Raw genomic sequence first — 27,333 nt, forward strand, 5'->3', positions numbered from 1 at the left:
TGTATAAGGACAAGTGTCTGTTCACCTGAGTACCCTGGTTTTTACAGAATTTACGTTCTGTTTGTGAAGAATGTCTTTTCTGGTGAATTCACTTTTGTTTCTGTGTGCCTAATTTAGTATTTTGTTTGATCTGCATGCCTGGGTTAACATTTTTGTGATCACTCTTATCTTGGTTTCATTTTGGTTTGGTTCTGCGTGTCTGCAAGTGATTTGGGTCTCTTCCCATGCTGATTGCTGAAAATCTTCTTAGAGAAAAAAATAAACATTCTAAATGATGGCTGCAAGATGGTTAATTAAAATCCATTTGAGCAGTCTCCAGCATCTAAAACACTCATCCAAACTCCTGACATTCTTTCATAGGATTGATAGAATTTTCTTTGCTTTGAAGAGATTAAAAAGAAATAAAATAGGAATTTCAAACATTTAGACATATCAGATTTTCTGAGTCTCCAGCCAGCTACATGGCTTTTCCTCATGCATGTTTTTTGATCAATGGCAATCACAGGGATCATTTGAACTCCTCAAGCTTGTTTTCTTCTTTGCACCAAATTAAGAGAATACAATGGTAGAGTCAACACGTAGAGGCTTCTAAATCCCCTAGCACTCTGCTTCTTTTCCTACCTAGTCTGAACCTGTTGACTTTTCTACTGATGTTGACATAAAACTCTGTTATGGCATTCCAGGTAAGATTAAAAAAAATGTCTTAAAGGACTTTAAAATTAATGCTTTTGCAAATTACAATGGCCTCATGGCAACCAACAATCTTAAACGTCTTTTGGAAATGCAAATTTAGGTTTGCCTGACTAACAATTGCTTAAGCTTATGGAATAGTTAATTCAAGTATTACTAGTCTTAAACTAAGTAAATGTTTATAGAAGTGGGGCTGTCAGATCAAACAGGTCAAAATTTTGAGCTAAGCACAATAATAAAAGGTAGCAGTCTCATGCATAAAAATTGCTTTGTTTGCCATGTGGGGGCCAGAAAAAATGACCAATATGGTGAAACCCCGTCTCTACTAAAAATACAAAAATTAGCTGGGCGTGGTGGTGTGTGCCTGTAGTCCCAGCTACTTGGGAGGCTGAGACTGGAGAACTGCTTGAACTGGAGAGGCTGAGGTTGCAGTGGGCCGAGTTCGTGCCACTGCATTCCAGCCTGGGTGACAGAGTGAGACTGCACTTCAAAAAACAAAACAAAACAAAACAAAACAAAACAAAACAAACAAACAAACAAAAAATCCCTGCCAACATGCCTCTCCACCTACATTGATTACTCTCAATTGGTAATCAGACCAGCAAACAAATTGTGGATTTATTACTAATTCAAGGCTACTTAGAGATTTTGTTTTTTCTTATACAATTCAGCCAATCCTGGCTAAAATGTAAACTTAAAATTTAACGTCAAACCCATTTAAAGCTAAAAAAAGAAAACAAACAAAAAGGGGCAAAAGAAGTTTTTGTAAACCAACTTACTTTCCCCAAAACATTGGTCCATAGCCTTCATTAGGATACCTATTGGGGCAAATAACCATTTGAACAAGGGAGCCATTCGAACAAGGCTTATTTTTACAAAAATGTAATTTTGATCCAATAGTCTTTTATAAACTGGTGAGTTTGTATTACTATCTCATGGCCAACATTCTAAAATGAAATTTATACGATTGTATTTGTGTGTGGATATATGTTTAGGTCTATTTACACATGTGTACATTGAATTTTGTTACATATTGTGTCTATATTATAAAATCTGACATAGTTAGCCAGGAATCCCTTAAATAATTTTATTCAAATTGGCAAAGGTAAGTGAGCGCTCATATAAAATATATAATAATAAAGAAGCTGTTTTGTAATTAGTAAAATAAAGTTGTCAGCATACATTTTTGCCTGGGTTTACTGGCTAGACAGTTTTATATTTGTCTCTTCAAGATGTTTCAAGGTCAGAAAATGATAAACCCAGTCTAAAAGCAGAATAATCTTTGTTTGTGTAACTCTTTGATATATAAGCTTAATTTAATATTGTAGTTTAATAAAAACAGCTGTATCTGCTGAGTTATTAACAGCATATTCTTATATTTAACTTTAAGTCTTCTGCTTACATGAACACCTAATATTCACAGGCTATAAAAATGCTTAACAGGGAAATAATTTGAAATAATGATTAGCTTTATCTAATATCTCAGTTTTTATAAGTAATCTGGGTAAATTGTTAAAAATAAATCAGGTAAATATAAATGGAATACTTATAGATAAAATTTTTATGTAATTTTAAATATTAAGGTTTTGTTGTGTTAAAATGATAAATTATTAAATGTCTGGGTCATTTTGAAATAAGATAAAAACTGAAATTACTGAACATAAATGTTCTTTGCTTCTAAAAATTTATAGATACATATATTTGGGTCTATTAATACATGTAAAAATTATGTTATGGAAAATGATGTTTCTCAAAATTATTAACAGATTCTCACCTATAAAACACTAGTATGTGACAGACAGTTCAAAATTTCTTGCTTCCTAGATTTTCACTAAAAATCAAGATTACTAAGAATTAAAATTCTTGTTAGTGTATGTAATTATGTATACAAAGTGTGCCAAAAAAGTAAGATGAGAAAAATTTTAAAAAGACATAAAAAGGTGTTCTTTTTTTTGAGATGGAATGCCCCTCTGTCACCCAGGCTGCAGTGCAATGGTGCAATCTTGGCTGGCTGCAACCTCTGCCTCCCAGGTTCCAGTGATTCTTCTGCCTCAGCCTCCCAAGTAGCTGGGACTACAGGTGTGCACCACCATGCCCAACTAATTTTTGTATTCTTAGTAGAGATGAGGTTTCACCATATTGGCCAGGCTGGTCTCGAACTCCTGACCTCTTGATCTGCCCGCCTCGGCCTCCCAAAGTGCTGAGATTACAGGCGTTCCACCGTGCCCGGCCAAAAATGTGTTCTTTATTGAGATTTTTTTTTTTTTCTAATTTGGAGGTTGTTTAAAGGTTGTTTCAAAAATTAAAATTAGAAAGAAAATGGAAACAATATAAAAAGGAATGAGTGAAGGAGGGAGTTATAAGGAAGTCATAGTTATTATAAAGATATATATTTGTTAAGAAAGTTTAAAAATAAAAGAGAATAATTTTGTCTTGTAAATAATCTTGTGTAGTAAATGTTTGTCTTAAAGTAAAATGACTGGTTATTTTTTAAGAAAGAGGAAGACAGAACAAAGCAGAAAGCCTAAGCATCATGTCAAGGCTTTGTGCAGGTCACAAAAGGTTTGTGAAAGATGAACTGATAAAAAATGTTATGTCCTCAAGTTGCTATAATTAGAAGGGAATTATTTATAAATCTTTCTAAAAAGTGATATTGAAAATATAGTAATTCAAAACTAAAAATTTGGCTCCCTCTATAAGAACAACGAGATTTTCTTAAAATATTGGTTTCAGTACAATTAAAAGTCAAAAGTTCTTTAGAGAGGTTTTGATTTTTAATTCTCTGTAGCTGTGTTTCTGTTTCATAATCACTAATTTCCTTAGTTTCAGGTTAGAAATACTGTCTTTTTCATTTAAAATTGTAATTTCGTTTCTCAAGGTAGAGTTTTCCTCTTAAAACTTCTCAGATTCGTATTTCAGAAGTTCAATGTTTGCTGTATCTCATCACCTGTAATTTGCAGGTTATACAACTGTAATGGTTAATACTGAGTGCCAACTTGATTGGATTGAAGGATGCAAGGTATTGTTCCTGGGTGTGTGTGTGATGGTGTGGATGGCGTTGCCAAAGGAGATTAACATTTTAGTAAGTGGGCTGAGAGAGGGGGACCCGCTCTCAATCTGGGTGGGCACCATCTAATCAGCTGGCAGTGTGGAATGAGGAGACTCGCTGAGTATTCTGGCTTTCATCTTTCTCCTGTGCTGGATGCTTCCTGCCCTCAAACATGAGACTCCAAGTTCTTCAGCTTTTGGACTCTTGGACTTACACCAGTGATTTTCCAGGGGATCTCAGACCTTGGGCCACAGACTGAAGCCTGCACTATTGGCTTTTCTACTTTTGAGGTCTGGGGACTCAGACTGGGTTCCTTGCTCCTCAGCTTGCAGATGGCCTATTGTGGGACTTCACCTAGTGATCATGTGAGTCAATTCTCCTAATAAACTCTGTCCTATGTACATACATCCTATTAGTTCTGTTCCTTTAGAGAACTCTGACTAATAGAACATCATTGCCTTCTGCTCTTCCTCTATTTCCTCTTGAGAAGGACTGGAATGATAACTCTGTCTTTTAACTTTTTTCTCTTCTAACTCTGCTGTGATGGCCTGATGCTAAAATGTTTACATTGAAGGCCTAGAAAAGCAACCTTTTTATCCAGTATAACTTGAGGGTGTACTTGGATTTTCTCATTGTGTCTGAATTGTTCCATGTAACCAGGAAACGTCCCATGCTGTTACTAAAAGCCATGCATTCTCCTGCTCAGAGTACTAGTTTTCCTCTAGAATGGGGCACACTCATAACCTTGGATGCACTCTTCCTGTGTCTGATTAAATCCAAGTAGTGTTTTCATCAGGTTCAACTTTCAGCTTATTGAAACAGGCTTCCTGTATGGAAAAGCAATCACATTATGAAGGTTTCTCTCTCCCTGTTTGGAAACTGGCCTAAGAAACAAATATTTTACGTTTTAGCAAGATAATTTTCTGTGTTGTTTTTATTAGGTATTCGACAACTTAGGAACATTGAGCTTTAAAAGGCTAAGGTTTTTACATCCATGTAAGCTTCTGTATTACTTTTGAAGTCTCTTATCACTCTGGCTAAATGAATGAGTGTGATTTCACAGTGATTTGTAATCCTGTTTTGATCAAGTGTTTTAACCGTTTTTCATCTTTGACAGGCTTCTCCAATATCAAAATTCTGAATTAAGTCTTTGTGACCTAAAATTAACTTTGGGGTTTTCCTACTGGATCCCTGGGTGGTCTCAAAGAATGTAGCTCTCATCTTATAGAGATATGAAGTGATAAGGCTTATCTGGTAAATTGTGTAGAAAAATATTGTCAAATGATAAGTGATACTGTGTCTTCAGTTACATTTATCATATGTTATTGATATGAATGTTTGAAATTGTATATAATTCATATAAATCTCATATATCATCCGTCATAATTCTGATTATCTTATATGCCACAAAATAACCATATTTTATTGTTAATTACTGATGATAATGAACTTCCATCCGATTCTTAACTGTGGTTACTGTAAGACTCTGTCTTCCACAGTTTCGATTTTCTCTAAAGGCATCTTGCAATCAGTTTCATGGAAAAGACACCAACAAGCACTTTTAAATACAAGTCTCTAATAATTTAAAGATCAATGGGCTAAATTAAACATTTTAAATATGCTAAAGAAGAATCTAATAAATTCATAAAACTGCTAATGAAAATCAAGTGGAACAAAAATGTATCATATGAGATTAAATAGCTGATGAAGATTATTGTTTTTATGAATTTTATTTGATGCGTTATTGGTTCTTTACTTAAATGTTTTATTTTTCAGATGTAAGAAAATGTTTTCTCTTAAGGTAATCTATAGCTAACAATAATTTGGTCAAAAATACTTTGTTAACAAAGGTGAAAGCATTTGCTATTTCTTCCTACATCATTTCTCAAAATTCAAAAACTATTTGTGTTTTTTATAACACTATAGTTATTTTCATAAGTTCTATAAAAAGTCCTGTATTTATAGCAGGAAACAATTAAAAACATTGATTATATTATCAATGCTTTGAATGGAATGACATATTTGAGAATGTGCATAGAATGCCTGGCTTCAAGTTCTCCCTGTCTTAGAGTAAAATTGTCAATTCTTAGCAGCACCAGAAATCTTAAAACTGTAGATGAAATCTAAAGTCTGCCTCGATTTGGCTTCACCAGGTTTTAAAATCTGAGATTCCTATGTGATTAATGTGGAAAGATAAAGTTACATTTCTAAAAAAATGCTCTAGTACACCCATTATCAGATTGTAGCTCTGTGCACTGTTTTTGAGTTCTGATTATCTACTTATAGACTAACTTAGATCTCTGAGTTCTAGATTCCTCCAACTTCCTTCCATGGAATTACTAAAAAAAGGAACTCCTCTGTTCCTAAAGCACTATAAGCTGAGACTAGATGAAGTTTTTATGAGCAAGTGTCTGATGTATGGGCTGCACAGAAAGTTCACCAAATCACCCAAAGCCATTGCCACAGGTATCCGAACTGCAAGCCAGCACAAGCAGTTGATGCTTTCACACACTTTCCATGATGCCAGAACAAGATTCCAAATCATAATAATAAGGTACGCCAGGACAAGAAGTTGATGCTTTCATACACTTTCCAAGATGTCAGAACAAGGTTCCAAATCATAATAAGGTACTCACCCCTTTTAATTTCTACTCTTTTCATTGCAAAGAATAATGGTTATCTGATTTGTTCACCTGTTTGCCTTTAAGACTAGGTTGAATGGCTGAAAACCATTAGGCAAACTGGAATTATCAGATTACTATCAGTTTTATTTTGTGTTTTCCCCTTTTAAACTTTGTATCTGTTACTTGTTACATTTTTATTTTTTGTAGAAGTACAACTCCTAACAGAATAATGCTGACCTAGTACTTTGAGATGATAGCAAAAGACTACAGAATAGACAAAATTGAACTAATAATGGATTCCAGGTAGACTTGGCCTGAGACCCCTTCCCTTTAAAGATCCTTTGTTGCTTGAATGCAGCTCAAACAACTTTGACACTGACTCTTAGCCACCACGTACTCCCAACACAAGACCAGACCAGCAACCAGGACAAGGGACATTCAAAGCCTGTCACTGATTGATCATCGGTGCTTCTGGAGAGAGATCATGATCGAAAGGAGGAAATGTGAAAGTTGCCAGAATTGAAAGAGATCACTTGTGTTGAAAAAAATCCCTGCCCAGTGGAGCTGGGGAAGGCCATGAAGGGAGGATTCTCATGCATAAATGCCTGATAACAAAACTATCACCAAAGACTCTGTAAAAACCACATCCTTGCTCAAAGGCCATCCCCAAAATCATACAAAAAATACTTCTGTGAGGACATTGGCCCAGCAGCTTCCTGTCCAATCCCAGAAAGGTTCTGTCCTTGCTATTGATCCTCATAGCCAAGGATAATTATCTCAACACATATAATCTTCCTCATTTTTCCTTTAGAAACCTTTGTCTTCGTTTACCTCCCTGAATATACATACAGCTTACTATGGTACTTGTATTTCCATTACAATTTCCTAATTTCAAGTAAACGTGGATTTTTAGAGATCCTTTGTCTATTGTTATTTAGATTGACAGTATTACATACATGCACGCACAGAGACATACGCATGCATACACACACATGAATGCACACATGCACACACACAGACACACATCATGGAAACACACATGCACAGTGTCCCATGCACACATATGTGCATGTATGCATGACCAAGCACATTAATTCAGATGACAAGATCTTTTGAAAAAAGAAGCAGCCTGTGTTATAAAAAGGATTTGACTTTAAATTTAAATCCAAATCTGTACTACTTATTATAATAGATACAGAAAACTACGCCATGCACACATGAAAGGAGTTTGAACTGTGAATAAAACCCACTATTCTTACGATGGTAACAGCTACCATTCATGGAGCCCTAACCCTGGGCTCTATTCTAGGAGCCTTAACATCCTTCAGCTTCACATATTTGAGCGCAGGACGTGGTACTGTGCCAATGGATGGTTAATGAGGGAACAAGACTGACTTGGTTTCTTCTTAATGGAGCTCATGGTAACTAGGAGATGTTGCCCGGAAGGCATCACACCAGCCCTGTAATGTGCAGAGGAGAACCTGAAACTCGGGAAGAAAGGCCTTTGCTCGTGACCACACAGCTATGAGGTGCTACACCAGGGATTCAAACTGAGGTCTGTTTGCCTCAAGTCCCCAGTCTTCTCATTATGCAAAACTACTTTTCAATCTGAGCGAAGGTGGAGGTGCATTAATTGCTAAGCACTAATTTTCCTGTTGTACCTCCTACACCAGTTGTGATTTCCAGCACATGTTGAGCTATGTGCTTGGTCCTGGGCAGTACATATGTGACTACTCCTCTTAGATCAGAGCCCCCTTTTTTTCTCAGCACTATTAACACATCATCTGCAGAAAATTTATATGTTCCATCTGTTTTCACTTCAGATTCTTTCTCAAAATCTGTTTTCACTTCAGTTTCTTTCTCAGTTTTAATACCTTCATCCTTTTTAATGGAACCTCCAGATATCTTTCCCAGATGACTGGTCACAGTGAAACACCACTACCCATTCTCTTTTTCATCATTAAATACTCACAGGTAAAAGTGGCTATTTAGATGAGGATCTTCAAACTGACTTTATCAGCTTACAAATGAGCTTAGAGGAGTCTGGGGGTGGGCATGAATATAGACCAATCAAAGCAACTACAGAAACTTTGCGTGGAAAAGTAGTGACTCAGAGGAAAAGGGCCAGTTTGCACCCATTTGTTGGACACTGAAGAACCTCTGACTCATAGAATGATCTTCACTAAGTTTTGAAGGAAATGCTGTAATAATTGATTGACTGGGTCCTTCATGGTGGTATCACAGCCTCAAATAGGAACTGTAGCACAGGCTCCAGAACCTGGCTGTCAGGGTGCAGAGTACATGTCTGCTCTGTAGAGGCCGAATGACCTGAGATAAATTACTTCCTATTGCTTTGGTTTACTCATATCTAAAAAGGGGGTCAGAGTAGCTACCTCATAAGAGTTTGGGAGGAATAAATAAGTTCATCCCTGAAGACAGATCAGACAGTGCCTGGAATCCAGTGGGATTCAATGCATGTTCTCAGGAGCAATAATTGTTCTTCTATTGTGAGGAGGTCCAGTAGAATAGTGGAGGGTAGAGGGATGGAAGGTAGAGGGAAGAAGGATGTGCTGGGCTGATGGCATGTAACACCCTTGCAACTCCACATCTGTGGGTCTGTGAAACGGTGTGTGAAATTCATGCCATTCTCCTCATGAGTAAGTTTATTATTGTGTGTGTAATGTGGCATGGATTAACATAGACTGAAGGAAATGCAATCCTTGGCCTTCGAAAACTTCCAATTTTATGTCAGCAGTTTCAGAAACACTTTAGCCAACCAATTTAGCTTATAATATTGTATCTTTCTGTATACAGGACAGGATAAGAGGAAAAATGTTAAATTATTTCCCACTGCCTTTTTTGCTGCCCCCATCCCCTGTAATCTGATAAGCTGATGTGTGGGATAAAATCATGCGCTCTCTGCCTGGATTTCCCATCGTCACCCCATGCGTTTGCACCAGAGTACACTACAGAGCTAATGACTTAAGCCACTGCCAACACCCCTTCATTTGTCCATTCCTTCTCCAAGGATACTACCAAAAGGCCAAACATGCATTTGCAAATGTTTCTAACACCAAACCCAGACCACAGAGGAATAGTTTTGTAAAATTATGCACTCAATTCTTTGGCTTGAATTTAAAGGCTATCTGTCAGCTTAGTCTGGATGTATGAGTGATTTATTTAAGTCTGCACGATGCAGGGCTTAGAGAGGAGGGTGGCTGATCAAGTTCTTAGAACATTTACTAGGAAGTCACACTTAGGCCAATGTGAGCACAGAATATATTTTCTTCATGAAATGCTCATTAGTCACAGCTATAACAATAGTTACTACTTATTGAGTGCTGCTCTATGCCAAATGCTTACATTCATTATCTCACTGCATCCTTACCACAATCTAGGGAGATTGTGTTATTTTCTCAGTTTTGTAATCAATAAAAGTGAAGTTCAAAAATGTTAAATGGCTTTCCCCAAATCAAAGATCTACTGAGTGTCAGAACTGGGATAGGTGGCATGTTCAATCACTGTTCAATAATTCAATCATTATTTCTGAAGGAAGAATAAACAGCAGAAAGGCCAGGTCTGTATGATTTTAAGCCTTAGCTCTTAATCATTCATTTTGATTTTTTATATACTGCAAGTACTTTGAAGAAATGATGGCCAACACATTTCCTCAGAAGAAATCTGGGTAAAGGCATAGTAAGTTCCAAACTCATCGTATTTCAAATAGTTTACGTCTACCTCTTGCAATTAGAGAAAATAACCAAATTCAGGCAACGGAGACAGAAGTTACTGAGATTTTATAATGTCTCTGAATTGCACTAAGTTGTCCTGTTTACCAGAGTGGTTTCTTTGCATCATTCCTCTTGAAGATAATCAAATATGATATTCTGTATTAATTTATGCCATGGAGCTTAAGCGGTCATTGGCCAACTAGAGATACACTTATTTTTTTTTTGGCTAAAATCTCTCTAGAATTTACTCCTTACCTAGAAGTAAAAAAAGAGGACACGCTTTTGAACTGCTTACATGACCACACCATTCTGCAGGGACGTCATTGTGTTGAGGGGAGGTCTGAAGTCCATGGAAGAAGACGCAGTGGCCGCTGGAGCTCGTGCGGAGGAAGGGGCCATCAGAACTCCAAGCACAGATGAACTGCTGGTGGCAGGAAAAATGGTGGGCACATTTCCAGAATGACAAATGGGAGAAGCAATCGTGGCATCTCCAGGTGGGGGAAGCACAGGAGGAAGAGGCTGTTCTCTCAGGAAGTTGCCTCCTAGCCTCAGACGAGGCCTTTCCTATCACTGTTCGTTCTCTTCTGTGTGTGGATTGGATACTGCGGTCACCCAGAGAAGCTGGTGCACACCAGGCACATGAAGGGGCGATCCTCGTCTCCTTCTGACTCACGCGTGTGTCTTGATGTTTAAACTCAGAAGGATGTTTAAACTCGGTTCTCTGTGAGACAAAATGGCTAGTTTTTGGAAGGTCTGGGGCATTGCATTCTGCAGATTAAGATTTTTGCCCGATATTGGCCAAGTCAAAGAAATAGGTGCTAAGGCCAAGCTCTGAAAAACCACAAACTCCTGTTTCTGTGGGAAATGTTTGGCCTGTTGAATCAAACTCAATAAAGAACAGTAAAATCTGTTATTTAAAAAATTTTTGCTTTTGTAGCTGGTTAGTTGCCTTTCTTTGGAAAACCCTGTACAATTCCTACATGAAATGTATTCCTATTGGAAAGAGGTTTTGCCACAATGGATTTCAAACTCTATACAACAAATTGGTTTATTCTACAGGAATTTCAATAAAAAAGGTTTTTTTGCCCCTTCCATAGCTATAAGTGTTACACTGTAAAACATAAATATCTCTGAATATTTAGAGTAGATTTTAAATAAAATCATTGCACACAATGAAAGTACTTTTTTCCCCTAACTCTTAGGAAAAATGCTTTTTACATCTTTTTCCCAGCTCTCATTTTAGTTCATAACTCAAGATCTGAGGCTTTTCCTAACTCTCGTGAACCCAGTGCTTTTCACAGCTTTTTGCCTGCCTCAAACAAAGCACTGGCCATTCCAACAGAGCTTCCCTCAGCCTGGAATGTCTTTTCCCTCAGCTGGGCACTAGGTATGGGTTCTTCATAATCAATAAAGGGCTGCAATAATTCAACCTGTGTTCTCTAATTATTAGATCAATTATATCCAATTTGCCTGATGAAAGTTTATGTTGTAAGAGAAATGACTATATTCAGGCAAAGGCAGAAGGCTGACACTTCAACATTTTTAACATTCTTAACATTTTAAACCTCAGCCCAGACATCTTACTAATAAATGTTTACTGTTGTCTTTTGATACACCTGTAAATCTAGAAAAATCATATGACCTTACACAGAAAATGAAACACCCATTTACAACAGGAACGTAAAAGTTGAAATCACTTTGGTCTATTCCTACTAGAATTTAAAGTAGCCTATTCAGAACATGCTCACCAAGCCATATGGGTTGATGTTTCTGGAAGTCTTTATTATACACATATCCATCCCTGGGGAGAAGAAGCTGTTGACGACAAGCTTTAATTCACTTTTTAGGCATTGTTTATTTCCATAAGGAGTAGAAACCTCTCTCGCTTTTCTCTTTACTCTTCCCGACTTACTTTGCCTTAACATCTTGATTTTGGGGATTCATCCGTTTTCTGCTGTGTCTGAGCACTGAGGTCAACAGATGCATGCTCAGGACTCTCATTAGACCAGAATCCCCATTAAACTGCAGGCTTTCTTTACTAGTCCCAGTCTTTATTAAACCAAAAATGTTTTAACTGAAGGTTAAGCAACAGAGATGATATGGACTAATTCTTTCTGTACTGTATTATTAATAATTTTACAAAGTAACACAAAAATAACAAAAAATATGACACTTGATTAAACTATTTGAGTGCTTGAATCCCTTAGAAAATAAAATGATATATTATTTAAAACAATAATCTCTAGTTAGTTAAAAATTCAGTGCCAATTCAATGCAATGAAGATTTACTGAACACCTCTTTTGTAGCTGCAGGGAGGATGCAAAAAATAAGAAGTATGAAATAGTGTCTGCCTGCAAGGGTGTGCTGGAGCAACATGAAATTCATAGACAACATTGCAAGGAAAAGTGTCAGCTGCCATTTTAATGCCGTGTGTTAGGACTCAACAGGGATGATCTCATTTAATCTTCACAATACAGTGATGGAAGCACTAGTTTTAGTCCCGTTTTACAGAAGGGACATGGAAACCTATCTGTAAAGATCACAGAGCTGGCACCTAGTGCAGCTGTTCCTTTGCTGCTGTGCGAGAGGAGGCAGAGGCGGGTCACTGGTGGGCTCTGTTAGAGGCAGGCTGTTCAACTGCCATGTGGGTAGCGTTCTCTGCAGCGAAGAATATGGAGGAGAAGGCACAGAAGTCATTGATTAGGCCATAATTTCTCCACATCTATATATGTACCAAAGCTAATAAATAGTGTTTATTTGTTTCCTTATTAGGAATCAATTTTACGTGATGCTTATTGGCTGAGTTAAGTTATTGAAGAAGCTAGGATTTGAAATTCATAGCTTTTGTTCTTCACTCGTACTGAAGCTGGTCTCCTCAGAGCCTGTGCATGTTCTTGGTTTTAAGAGTGAGAGGTTCTCAGTGAAGGATGAAGGAAATAGACTTCGTTCACCTCCAGTGAGATTTCCTGCAATCCCTTATGGTCCTTGACTATCTTTTTAGGAGGCAGGAATTTAACAGGTGAGGTTAAAGGGCACAGATGAGAGGGAGTAAATTCCATACTTCTGATTACTTTGAAACACTGAGGTCATGTGGGTTTAAGTAGGGCTTAATCCAACTTGCCTTAATTTTTCTTTTTAATTTTTTTTAAGGATCTAGCTATGCTGCCCAGGCTGGTCTTGAACTACTGGCCTCAAGTGATCCTCCCACCTCAACTTCTTAAAGTGCCAACGTTACAGGTGTGAGCCACCATACCTGGCCTTATCTTGTTGTTTTTATTACTATTATGATTACCCTTTGTAAGTAAATATGATCTGTACCTTTGACTGGCAGAACTGTATGGTAGTAGTGCTGGAACAAAAGAGCAAAACTGTGCAATAACTAAATCTTGAGTTGGCATTTTCAGTTTGTCTAAGACATTCTGACGCCTCGATTTGATTCAACTAAAATGTGTTGTCTGGTGGCTGCACTTTGGAATCAGCAGGAAGACTTTAGAAAATGCCGATGCCTAGGCTCCACCCCGGGGGCTCCACTCCTCCCTCCACCCCCAGATATTCTGCTTTAATTGGTCTCCTCAGGTGATTCTAATACGCAGGAGAAGTCCTGGTGTCAAAAACAGAGTCCTGCCTTTAAGGAGCTTATAATTCCAGTGCCCTTTCTTTGAAAAGTATCCAGTCTCATTTTCTAAAAACAGAAATGGTTTTTTTTAATGTAAATTATTTCTGCTCATATAAATTGCCCACTGGATATCTGGAAGAGTGTTTCTGCAATTGATTTTAGGGCAGTTAGGTATTAAAAATCTTGTGGAAATAAATGAAACCAAGTTACAGAAACATTTTAAAGTCACTTTCCTGTAAGGCAGCTGTGCACAAACTAGTGACGCCTACTGGACAATGTCCAAAGGACTTCCTTTTTCATTGGCCTTACCCTGAAGGGGTGTCTTCCAGCACGTGCTCCCTCTGCTTTGAAACAATGATCCCACAAGTTCTTCAGCGTGGCCATCTCTGCCTGTAGCATGCATTTAGCCCCTGCAGGGCCTGTGAGTGCCCTGGAAACAGGACTCCCTCCACCTGGACACATGCAGCACAGCTCCAGAGTGCAGGCTTTGTGCCAGCAGGAGGCTGGACCTGGTCCCACTCACCTGGGGATCCCACACCCTGTGTTGTGAGCAGGTCAGCATATTGGGTGGGCCCTTGTGCTTGGTGTGGTCCATTTGGACTGGGTCACCTCAGATAAGCTGGGAGGACTCTTCCTGGAATCCCCTTGGCTGCATCTTTCCCAGAAAGCAGGGCCCAAAGAGGCGTGTGTGCAGTGTTTGGAGAGTGGCAGTGGCGCGGCTGCTGTGTCTGCGGTGCAGCAGACCTGCTGCTCACCATGCTCCTGTGTCAGCAGTGGGCCTCCCAGTCCCTCCTCCCTGACAGGCTCCTCTGCAGCTTTTCCCGCTGCTTAGCTAGGTGCATGCTTGGGGGAAAGGAGGCCAGCGTCCCCTTCAGATCCCACTGCTCAGCTGGGTGCATGCTTGGGGGAAAGGAGGCCAACGTCCCCTTCAGATCACATATCCCATGTGGTCAGGGGCCAGGAGGTGTGAAAGACCACAAAGGCCCCAGTCCACTGTTGCAGGTTCTCCCGTCCCTGCGGCCCCACCTTGTCCTTGCTCTCCCACCTCTGGCCATCTTTCCTATGACCTCAGGTGCATCAGGAGCCACAGCTTCATACACAGCATAAGCAGTGCTCACAACTGCATAAGGTCGTAGCCCTAGAATAAATCTGTCATCGTACATATGTCCCAGTGCATCTGACTCTGATGCATGGGCCCCTGCTCGTCTCCTCAGCATGACGTCCACAGGAAAGATGCACTGTCTGTTCGTCTCTCCACTTTTCCTGTTGCTGCTCGTGCAGAAAACCAGCGTGGCACCAATCATAATGGGTTCTAATTTGCTGAGACTGAGGCCAGAAACTGTGAGTTGTTATTGCTGTTTGGCTGCTTTTGCTTGTTGGTTGGTTGTTTTTTGTTTTGTTTTGTTTTCAGGGAAGGGACCTTTTTTTAATCTCTGGTACATAGAAGGTGACAACTAGTAAGTGTTTGTCAAATGAATAAGCGTTTACTGTTTATCTTGTCACACTCAGTTTCGCTGAGATGGGTCTAATGCTGTGATGTTACACATTCAAACCATACTCCATTCTTAGGGGTTTTACCTGCATTCCGCTGAGGGGTTTGGAGTAGGGTGTGGGAGAGGCACTAAGCTGCTTGATTTTTAAAGAGGGACCTTCCCATTTGACTTCTTGAAAGATAATCTTTGCCACTTGCGTGTCCCTTATTCTAGTTCCTGGGTCATACTAGGCCTTCAGTCAAGTTTTTCTTAGTTCATATCTTTGCTTGTTGCAAAAGTCACAGCAGAGAAGAGCAGGCAAGTCCTTGTGACGGTCCCGGGCTCCACAGCACTTTGGGGCACTTGGCCATTTTTAAACAGCTCTCAACTGTTTATCAGCTCCGTTGGTCAAACTGCCGTTCTCCCCTGGCCTCAAACATGGCTTCTTTTTCCACTCCCCAAATAAATAAGGTAAGGAAACTTAAACAAATACTCTGGAAGGTTCGTCTCCTGCATCTGCTGATGGCTTCCCTTAGAAGCAGGCACACAGACCCAGGCCAACTTGCACAGCCAATTTAGACCATTTTCTTTCCTCTCTGCAGGGCTACACCTCAGCTTACTTATGTCTGTTCTGTTTTAAAAGATGTTTAGGACATGGGCACTTGAATGGAGCTCTTTGAAGTAGAAGCACCATATAAATCTAAGAAAAGAAATGTAAAAGGCAGCTCCGATCATCTGCAACTTTCCTCCCTCACTAGTGAAAGAAACCCAATCTGGCAGTCATTTTTCCTCTTTGGTTGTTTTCCAGCCATGGCTTCCTCCCTTTCTTCTAACACTAAACTCCATTTAGATCAGTTGGTGTAAATGCACATTGAAAATACAGCAATGCTTCTATTAATGAAACCACTGCATTCTAATGAGTCATGACTTTTTTGAAGTCATATTACAGAAGTAAAAATAACATAGAAAGCAGAGAGACACCGTCACACCTATCAATTAAGGGATGAAGCCAAGGACAGAGACTTGAAAACTCATGAGGAACCCACTAACAGAGGGCCAGCCTGCTGTCAGGTCCAGATGGGTGCACGGGAGGGCACCTATGGCTGGAAGCTCTAACCTGTGCTCAGGTATGGAGAGGGGTCACAGAGAGGCCATCACTGGAACTGACCTGCCCCAGAGCTGTGTTTAGACATGAGCATGCTGTTGAAACTGGAGAAAAGCCAATGAGAAGCTCATCAATTCTGCCACCCTCAGCAAGCCATGGATGTCGCCTTCCTGGAGCCCTGGACATAGCCTTCCTCCTGCTCATCTGACCTGGGGTGAGGTTGTGCAGAGCTGGTTCATTTCACAATTCCCCCCAAAGTCGCTTTCAACTATTCACTTCAGGACTGGTGTCCTTTTGAGTTCTCCAGAGAGGCAAATAACATTTAAGTACTTTCTAAGCATCAAACACGTTATCTCATTGCATTGTCTCAACAATCACGTAATTTCAGTGTGAACCACAGTGTTCTGTGTAGGGGACAGACACAAGAGGTTTAGGGTACAGCTAATGAGAGCTGAGACCTGAACCCACGTCTGCTGGTCCTGAAATGCAAGACCATTAGCTTCCCTCAAAAGAAATCCAAACTTACTGCAGGAATTTGTTCCCCCACAAATATTTATCTACTTATTTACAGATTCCTAGCATTTCTTTTACCAATAGCAGAAAAAGAAATTTATTTCATTCCACAGAAATAAAAAGAAAAAATTAAAATACACATTAAGTTAAGGCAGTAAATGAAAGTAAAACTGAATTCAGCAAAAAGTGTCAGCACCGCTAGAGACAAATACCTACTACGGGTTGTTTGCTGATTCCTACTGAGGATGGACATCTATGGGGGAGGAAGGAGGCTCAGATGAAGAGGGGAAAAAAGGCAAAGGAAACAGATGCTGAAACATAGACTTCCTCTGTGGGTTCTGGCCAAGAGAGGCTGCACTTGGAGTCACCCACTGTCCTGCTAATTGCTGCGAAGAGTTGTACCTTGCGATAACTTGCATGTGAGCTACCATCTTCAGTCTGGGAGACTCTTTCCCGTAGGACTTATCAGTGAATCTGGATACTGAGTTTGCTTTCTGCATTTTCCTTTTGCTCTTATGGTGTTACCATCAACTGCTGTAAAGTAATTACCCTTTCTAGATGGTGGAATATGCTTTAAAGCTGGATCTGAGAAACCCAGCTTCAGTACTAAGGTTCCGATTGACCTAAGTAGATAGAGTGCCAGTGTAGACCTAAGGATTCAGGAAACTGACATGTTTTTATGTGAGGGAATCTGAGCAGTTTTCCACATTGGATTTCAATATAACTACACAGCAGGAGGGCTGGCTTATGGTCCATCCCAACGCTTTCCGAAGGAGGAGTCAGGTACATACATTGGATTGGTGTCATCAGACACAAGATAGCATTTGAACACAGATGCGTGTCTGTGACTCAGGGTTATCTGCCATCTTCCATGCACTTGTTTCTGAGCTTGAAGTAGGGTAGGATCCTTCTAATAAAATTCAAGAAAGTTACTTACATTAAAATACTTTTAAGTGCAAGAATGTGTAAGAATGTAATAATTTACCTGAGGGGAAGAATTTTTTGACACCATCTATTGGTCTGTTCTCACACTGCTAATAAAGACATACCCGAGACTGGGTAATTTATAAGGAAGAAAGGTTTAATGGACTCACAGCTCCACATGGCTGAGGAGGCCTCACAATCATGGCAGAAGGTGAAGGAGAAGCAAAGGCATGTCTTATGTGGCGGCAGGCAAGAGAGCGTGTGCAGGGGAACTGCTCTTTATAAAACCATCAGATCTCGTAAGACTTATTCACTATCACAAGAACAACATGGGAAAGACCCGCCTCCCATGATTCAATTACCTCCCACCAAGTCCCTCCCATGACATGCGGGTGTGATGGGAGCTACAATTCAAGATGAGATTTAGGTGGGGACACAGCCTAATCATATCACACCATGTTACAAATGAGGCAGAGGCATTCTCCCAAATCCTACATGGAACACTCCATGGCTCCAATCCATTGAGAGTCAGGGAACCATTGTTTCTTAGCCACTTAGATCCAAGGGACAAGGGATGAGCCTTCTCCATAGCTCCTGTGGTGACAGCCCAACCACCAGCAGTGGGGTTCAGTGACGCAGAGCTGAGGAGGGCAGGGCTGAGTCCTGGGGGAAATTATGATGCCCAGAGGAAGACAAGTTCACGGTGGCTATTGAGAGCACTGCAAGACACCTCCACAGATTTCAAGGCTGCAGAACTCTTGAAAATTGGTGCATCTTGAAAACAGTTATTATTTATTATTATTATTTTAAAAATTTTTGTGGGTACATAGTATGTGTATATATTATGGGGTACATGAGATTTTTTTGTTGTTGTTTGTTTTTCTTTTTCTTGTCTTTTTTTTTTTTTTTTAGACCAAATGTATCTCTGTCACCCAGGCTGGAATGCCATGTCGGCTCACTGCAACCTCCGCCTCTGGGGTTCAAACGATTCTCCTGCCTCAGCCTCCCGAGTAGCTGAGATTACAGGCACTGGCCATCACACCTGGCTAATTTATGTATTTTTAGTAGAGATGGGGTTTCACCATGTTGGCCAGGCTGGTCTTGAACTCCTGACCTCAAGTAATCCACCTGCCTCAGCTTCCCAAAGTGCTGGGATTACAGGTGTGAGCCATTGTGCCTGGCCAGTACATGAGATGTTTGGATACAGGCATGCAATGTGAAATAAGCGCATCATGGATAATGGGGTATCTATCCCCTCCAGCATTTATCCTCTGAGTTACAAACAATCCAATTACACTCTTTATTTCAAAATGTAGAAAACATTTGTTCTTGAGCACTGCCTGGGATCCTCCCATAGATGAATTATGAGAAACCTTGAGGGGTTCTTTCCTCTTAGTCCTACTAAGTGCCCATATTTGACTCTAGGATGACATGGCTTAGGAAGAAACGATCAGCTTAGAAACATCCCAGGAGGTGTGTGCCTCTGGAAGCAGGTAACCTTCTGGGATGTGCCCTTTCCAGCTTGTCATGGGGTTTCCACTGACCCTCATAGAAGTGAATACAGGGACAATTAAGGCCAGTTTGAAATTGTGCTCATTGCCAGCTCACTTTTATTGGTGAGGATAGGTCCTTTCACTCAGAAAACAGCAGCAAGTGAGCAGTGAAGCTGCGCCTTCAGATGCTTCTGGTACCCACGTAAAGGCAGCTTCACTTAGGAGTGGGAGTGAATGCTACCTTTAACTAGGCTGTTGGGGTTACATTGAAGAGTTTGATGTTGGTCAACGTGTTTCCTGATGGATGTGTGCTCAGGGGCCTTTGCCATATCTTGAGAGAAACAACACTGAGGGCATTGACAAATACATTGAGCCACTGACTGATGGTGGGGCTCAAAGACGTGCTTCACTGTGTCCCACCCAACTGGAGAACATGAAGTCCTTGAAGGTACATTTGCAGAAGCAAAGCAGATCAAATATTCATATATTTTGATTTCAAAAGTAAAATTATTACATTGCTGAAGCCTTTACCAGTAGCTTTGCAGAGTTGATCCAAAGCTGTTGGGGCCATCCTTTGTTCCTTCAGAGAACAAAGTGCAGAGCTGTGGCTAGAAACTGCTTTGTGTGTGAGCTACAGCTCCTTCATCCATAACCATCAGGAAACCATGCTCAAGTCTCATCAGAGTGAGCCGATTTGTCACACTTGAGATCAGAGTCCCAGACGGTCATATCATCAGAAGAGGAAATTGTCAATACATCTTTTCCAAAGTATTTTACAAGGAAGTTTGAAATTGCATGGAAGGAGCCATTGCACTTGAAGCTAAAAATGGACTTTTATTCAAAGGAAAAATATATGAGGAGCTTCAGATCTAATTAAACAAAGAACCCTTGATCCAGTTGTACATATGCAGTGTCTACAGTTCCGGTACTGAAGACTAACACTTTGCAGGCCCATGTAAATAATTTTAAATGCTTCCACTAGCATCTCACAGCAATCAAGTCTCCCCCAGTACCTTGTAAAACTCTCCCCGGGGCTGTGCTCAAGCCACACTGACATTTTCTTGGTTGTGAGCACCACCCAGGTGTTCTCATTTCCAACCTTGGCTACAGGCACTTTCTTCTCCTTGGAAAATCTTTCCTTCTCTCTGGCCTTGCTAACTCCTCTTTATGTTTTGGGTCTGTAGATAAATATCTCTTCCTCCAGAAAGCCTTCCTGGACCCTCAAGGTCTGGTGGAGTTGCCCCTAAAACACCTTTCTCATAAGAGCATTTATTGTACTGAGCTGTCACTGCCTGTCACTGCTTGACTTCCCTGTAGGCTATAGGGGCCTGGATGTAGGGGCTATAATATTCCCAGTTACACTGCAGTCAGGCGGTAGACATGTATCACAGGGATGGACCACACGCTCATCAAATAGTTTTCCCATTTAGAGAACATAGGAGGAATACATTTTCTTGCTGCATTTGTAGTTAGGTTGGGACTAGGTTATCAGCTTTACTCAATGGAGTGTGGGTAGAAGTTACAGACACTACTTCTAGCTTGGCCAAAGAAACCTCTGCTCCACTCTCCTCCTCTGTCCACCTTTCCACTGTGATCACGGAGGCCAGGTAGGTGAGGCAGCAGCACCACAAGAGGATGGAAGGAGATTCCAGTGGGAGCTTCCTGAGTCATTCTGGACTGTGACACAAGCAAAAACAAACCTCCACTTTATTTAAACCTCTGAAGATTCATAAGGGCTTAGTTTTGACAGCAGAGTCTTGCTCATCCCGACCCATACAGGACTCAGTGAAATCTGTTCAATGAAAGAATGAGTGGCTGCTCAGCACCATTGCTGTCAGTGGTCTGCTGGACCCTCCCTGAGTGTCATGCACTTCTGTCCATGAGCCTGGGATACCTCCTTCAAGCAAGGGGCAGGTGAATGCAAGGAAGTCACCAAGAGACACCTAGAAGGTATGGATGGAGAAGTATGGACAAGCCATCCTGCTATGTCATGGCTTGTGTACTGAAGGACATTGTACACACTTCCTGTCTGCTAATTATTCATCTATGCCTCCTGACATGGTTTCGCTCTGTGTCCCACCCACATTTCATGTTGAATTGTAATCCCCAATGTTGAGGAGGGACCTAGTCTGAGGTGATCAGATCATGGGGATGGATTTCTTTCTTGCTGTTCTGGTTATAGCAAGTGAGTTCTCACGAGATCTGGTTGTTTGAAAGAGTGTGGCACCTCCACTTTTGCTCTCTTTCTCTCTCCTGCCACCATGCAAAGAAGGTGCCTTATTCCTCTTCACCCTTCTGCCATGATTGTAAGTTTCCTGAGGCCTCCCAGCCATGTTTCCTGTACAGCCTGCTGAACTGTGAGCCAATTAAACCTCTTTTCTTAATAAATTACCAGTCTCAGGTAGTTCTTTATAGTAGTATGGGAATGAACAAATACACCTCCTTCTATTGGAGTTAAGGAGCCAATAGAAGGAAGTTCTTTGTTTCTGTAACTGAGGCCATGGGGTCTGGGCTATACAAAATCTAGAAACCACACATGTACCAGAAATAGTGCTAGTTGGAGAGTCACACTGATTGGGTTTAAAGAAGTATGCTGCCTACTGAACTGTGTGACCCTGGGCAAGTGACATAACTGCATGAAGCTTGTGAAGGAAGGAAAAGTCGTTGAATAAAGGCATGTATAAATCTGCACAGTGGGGGGTAGTGGTATCTTCCTTGCAGGACTGATGTGAAGATTAAATCAGTAAATACTTGTAGAGGTTATTGGCATGCAGTGTGTATGATCAATAAATACTTGATGTTTGTGGGCACAAAGTATCGATATTAATGCTTTTGTTCTTGGCATCCCTTGGTGCTGATTTAGGGTAGAACTCGTAGATTTGACTCTTTGAAAGGTAATCTATGACTTGGTCATTCTCTGTCCATCTGCTGATAACCGTAACCAATGGCCAATGCAGGTTAACTAAAGGATGCTTCTAAACTGTTCTGAGAAATTTTGAGCATTCTGGCTTATTGTCTGAGACTAGAATAATATTAATTCAGTATAAGTATAAAAGATCAATGCTATCAAGGTGCTCCTATAAATTGTATGGTTAAAGCCTTACTCCCCCAATTTCTATATATATGACTACACTTTCATTGGTCAACCTATATTTAATAATGTCATTCTTATTTCTTTGTCAATATCATAAACTGATTGATCAAGTCACTGTTACTCAGAAAAGTAGCCTCTGTTTCTACCATATCCAGAGTTCTTGTTAAAACATTCTCATAAAAACAAAACATATAATTAATAAAAAATTAATAAAAAGAAACGACATGATGTAGAATCCTCATTGTTTTATATGCTACTTATGCAAACTCTTATTTTTGAATCTGCTTTGCTGATAGAGTGCAATATTTTTGAGAGATAAAACATATTGTATATTGTTTTACCAAGGAGAAAGTTTTTTTCTCCCTTCCACTACTGGTTGGAAGAACCTATCCTGAAGTACCTGATTTGGAGTCAGAGAAAGGAAAATGAGGATTGCTGGCTTCCAGATCTCAGCACAGGCTCCTAGGCAGCACCTCCTGTGCTCAGGTGGTTTCTGATGAAATGTCATGCAGTGGTTAGAATGCAGGATATGGGATTAAACAGCCAGAGTCTAAGTCATTTTCCCATCACTTTCCTGCTATGTGAGCTTGGGCAAGTTATATCTGTTCTGTTCCTTTTCTCATTAACTATGAAAAGGGGATAAAAAAGAACACCTACCTCATTAACTATGAAAAGGGAATAAAAAGAACACCTACCTTATACAATTCTTAAGAGAGTTTAACGAGATAATAAATTTCAAGTGTTTTAGAACAGTGCTAGGCACACTATAAGGGCTGAATGAACATCAGTTGTTAATAACTAATTTTCCTCTTTCATAAATGTTATAACAACAAGTCACTTTTGCTCTGCTCACAATTTCCAATAAAAGAGCACTTGGATGATCTAATGGAGTTCTACATTTTATTTTGAACTATTTTAGCAATATTCCATCACAATATGTACTATAAGGCAAGACGGTCAAATGACAATTAGATTTTAACAGCTAGTGGATTATAAAGTTTACTATCATCCATCTTTTTCTTCAAATAAACATTTGAATTATTGCTCTATAATTAAACCTGTGTGAAATGCTCCATTGATAATGGCAGTTCCATTCAGCTTTTATGAAGCAATAACTTCTACCCTGACTTGATAAACTTTAAACTACGGGGACTTCTTCCTTTTGAAGGTGAACATTGCTGACCAGAACTATGCAATCTGGATCGTGTGATTCTGTTGAAGCCCTTTAGAACTGTGCTTAAGGAAAATGTCTAACATTTACACGATAATGCTAGAACCTATGTGGTTGGGTATGGAGAGGAGACGGAATTTGAATTAAAGAATGGGTAGATTGCCAGTGAAATCCAATTAAAAAAAAAAACTTTTAAAGAATCTAGGCAGGGATTCATAGACTCTAAGAATACCACGAAATATGTAATTAATGCAAATGATGTTTACAATTCTTCTTGAACTACATGTAAATATATATCCATATTTATATTATATTGTGAAGAATCAGGGTAATAGAAAAAAGTCTATGAAAAAGAAAAGAAATGGGGCAGCATTAGTTTTTGAAATAAGCATGAAAATTTCAGGGTTGCTTTGCAGGAAACCATAAACTTATTTACAGTGAAATAACCTCCTTTCCCCAGAGGCATACAGTGTGGGTTTCACCATGTGTCCTCATGCCCCAAGTAGTTAGATGTCAAAATTAGGTGTCCATTCCTCCCCTACCTCCTTAATTGCAAGAAGATCCCTCGGGATTTGGAAACTCCTTTGGTTAAATTACTCTTGAGTGTTAGAAGGCCAAGATGATGTGAAAACATCATAGATTCTTTGCTCATCTATAATTCCATAATCAAGCTTGGTCCATTTGCTATCAAGGCCTTTCTGTCAAAACTCACCTGGTTTGAAGTAAAAATACTGCTCTTCAATTTGATATACTTGATAACTCTGCTTTCATTAGGGTTCCCGGTTCACAAAAGAACTCTGCCGTACCATTACCTAATGGCCTAGAGCATAACCTATCTCAGTACAGAGTGTGCAGATGGTACCCTTTGGAATAATTCTTATACCCCTCATCTGGAGATGTGACATGTCTAGCATTGTAGCCAGAAAAACCACTGCTGGCTGCCAGACCATCCATGGGAAGTCGAGTTCTATGGGTAAATGAATCCAACAAACACAAATATGCTCTTTGAGGTAGACAATGAAATTGCAATTCAATAAATAAAATTCCTTGTAAAAAAGAAGTAATTATATTTATTGTGTGTGTATATACAGGAATGAAATTCTAAACATTTGACAATTGGTGTGGCAGAGGTGCCAATCAGAGGCATCACTGGCTTGTAAACCACTGCTCTGCTTCCACTGGGGTTTGATAACCAAACATGCCCCATAAAGATACATGACTAAGATACTAATAGCTCATGCAAAAGTGCTTTGGAGTACAAAAGAGGAAAGAAATTTAATTATGATTTGCATGAAACATTTTATGTAAACTTCATTTAATTCAATAAGTAAAAATCTGTCAGAATCAAATTGCTTAAAAAATCTAAACCCATGGCCTATTTCAAAAAATAATAGATACTCTTTAGATAAGCTTAACAAACAGAATTTTGGAAATGTGACTTTTCTGTTTTAACCCTTGTGTCACGGAGTACCGCAGCAGACCACTTGAGGTTGGTTAGCATTTATTGAACTGATGCAGCCATGAGAAAGGGTATTTAGAATACAGGCTTTGATAACGTAGTTTTTAAATGGAAAACAATCTGCAGAGCTGGGTTTCTTTAGAATCATTCTAGTTTCCTTCTAACATTTAAGCTGAGCCTAATGTGATTCTGTGCTCTCAGCTAAAATTAATCAGGAGATGATTTATTAGGTTTTTACAATGTTTGTGGGTTGCCTTGACATTTAGTCAACGCTGCTTCATATACCTACATGCCTGCCAGTCAGGGAAGCTGCAGATATTGGGCCTTTGAGGAGGTTTTGTAGGAGGCCTACCCACAAAAAGCATAATTATTTATCTTGATTTTCCTTCAAGGAAAATTCATTCTCTCTCGGGTACTTTAAGACTCCAGTAGCAAATCTTAATGTTGTGCTTTGGATGTGAAGTGTTTGCTGCAGTAAGAGGAAACTGAGTTGTGAGACCGGACAGAAAGTGGTGAGATGCTTTAGACCCTATCTGCTGAAGACGTTCTTTGGAGTGTCCTGTGGAACTTTCTCTCTTTCTGCGAAAAAGGCAAATAGCCAAAGAAGGATGATGAGTGATTTTCATGCAAAGAACAATACATCAAGAATATCTAAACTAATTTAACAATTACAAGGAATATTCTTGGCCATATCAATTTAAGATATGCTTGCAGGTGGGAAATGATTTTCAATTTATATATGTCATTCTGGTATTTCTTCAGTGGCTAGGACAAAAAAAGAAGAGAATTTTTGGATTTCTGTTAAATTGACTCATAATAATTTTTTTAAATGGCCTCTTGTGTTTGAATAGTTGGCAAGGGTCATATAAAGGTCAGGAATTTAACTCAAAAAGTGTGCCAGGCTTCTCTATGAAAAGTAAATAAGTAATGAATAAAAGAATAAATAAATAAAATTTAGAACTCATATAGTGCAAAATATTATCTAATGATTGATTAATTATGAGGAGAAATGGCCATTTATGATAAAACCATTTTATGGTAGAAATGATGACTGAAACAAATGATCTGCCGTAGAATGGAAATAGCCTCCATGTTTGGAATTTTTACCAGGGTTTGGCATGATGGGATGTCCTTTACTGGCATGAATCTGTCTTCTTCGTGACGGTATCACCAGAAAGGCAAAAGCGAACCCTTCTGATTTCTGAACAATCAATAATTGAAGGTGTGATTTTTGAAATCTCATGCTCTGCTGGGAGCACCACTGTGTATCATTTGCCAGGGCTGTCATAACCAAATACCATAGACTGGGTGGCCTATACAACAGAAATTTACTCTCTCTCAGTTTAAGAGGCTGGAAGTCTGAGGTCAGGGCGTCAGTAGGGTTGGTTTCTCCTGAAGTGGGCCTGTTTTAACTTATATCTTTGAAGGCCCTATCTCTGAATACAATTGTGTTCTGAGGTAGCAGGAATTAGGATTTCAATATATGAATTTTGAGGGAGACACAGTTCAGCTGAAAACACATAACACATTGCAAAATAGCAAACCACCAAAAAGTAAGACCCTACGGTAGAACTCCAGTGTAGTGGTCTATTTTTCATTCCCTGCTCGTACTTATCACAGTACTAAAAATGGATTCAATGTTTGTGTCCAAAACCTCAGTTCAATATTTTAAAAATGTATGAGTTTTGTTGTTCTTTTGAAATGAGAGAATGGGAGGCAGAATAGTTTCTGTATGTAAGAGAAGAAGAGGATGATGTCAGTGCTGGAGATAGCATGTGCATGTTAGTTTCTTTGTTTATTCGTTCACTTATTTATCAAACTCTGACTGCCTGCTCTGAACTACGCCCTTTACTAAAGGCAGAGACACAGTTTAAGACCTCCTTTCTTTCCTCACAGGGCTCACAGACCAAGGTGGAAGGAGAAGTGAACATGTAAAGAATGATAAAGAAAATGTGGTACATATACACCATGGAATACTATGCAGCCATAAAAAAGAACAAGATCATGTCCTTTGCAGGGACATGAATGGAGCTAGAAGCTGTTATCCTTAGCAAACTAATGCAGGAACAGAAAACCAAATACTGCATGTTCTTACCTATAAGTGGGAGCTCAATGATGAAAACACATGGACACAAAGAGGGGAACAACACACACTGGGGCCTATCCTCTCTGACATGAATAAAATGCTTCCCATCCTCTTGTTACAAAATAAACAACAGAAGTCATACTTTTAAAAATATTGAAGTGAGGCTTTGGACACAAACCATCGAGTTCATTTTTAGCAGTGTGGTAGGCATAAGCAAGAAATTAAGAAATTAGGAAAGAAATGAATGGGTTCTAGGCTTAACGTCTGGGTGACCAAATAATCTGTGCCACAAACCCCTAGAACAC

General features: G+C 39.6%; 1 long non-coding RNA gene across 1 annotated transcript in view; it reads left to right on the plus strand.

Annotated features, from left to right (window-relative positions):
* Positions 1 to 26,927, plus strand: part of LOC134734575 (uncharacterized) — a 99,016-nt gene extending 72,089 nt beyond the window's left edge. Inside the window, exons 2-3 of the long non-coding RNA XR_010117733.1 lie at positions 10,410 to 10,536; positions 26,839 to 26,927. This is a non-coding gene — a long non-coding RNA (uncharacterized lncRNA). The remainder of the gene's footprint in view (positions 1 to 10,409; positions 10,537 to 26,838) is intronic.
* Positions 26,928 to 27,333: the final 406 nt, after the last annotated feature.

This window comes from Symphalangus syndactylus, chromosome 1 (assembly GCF_028878055.3).
Source record: "Symphalangus syndactylus isolate Jambi chromosome 1, NHGRI_mSymSyn1-v2.1_pri, whole genome shotgun sequence".
NCBI classification, from domain to species: Eukaryota; Metazoa; Chordata; class Mammalia; order Primates; family Hylobatidae; genus Symphalangus; species Symphalangus syndactylus.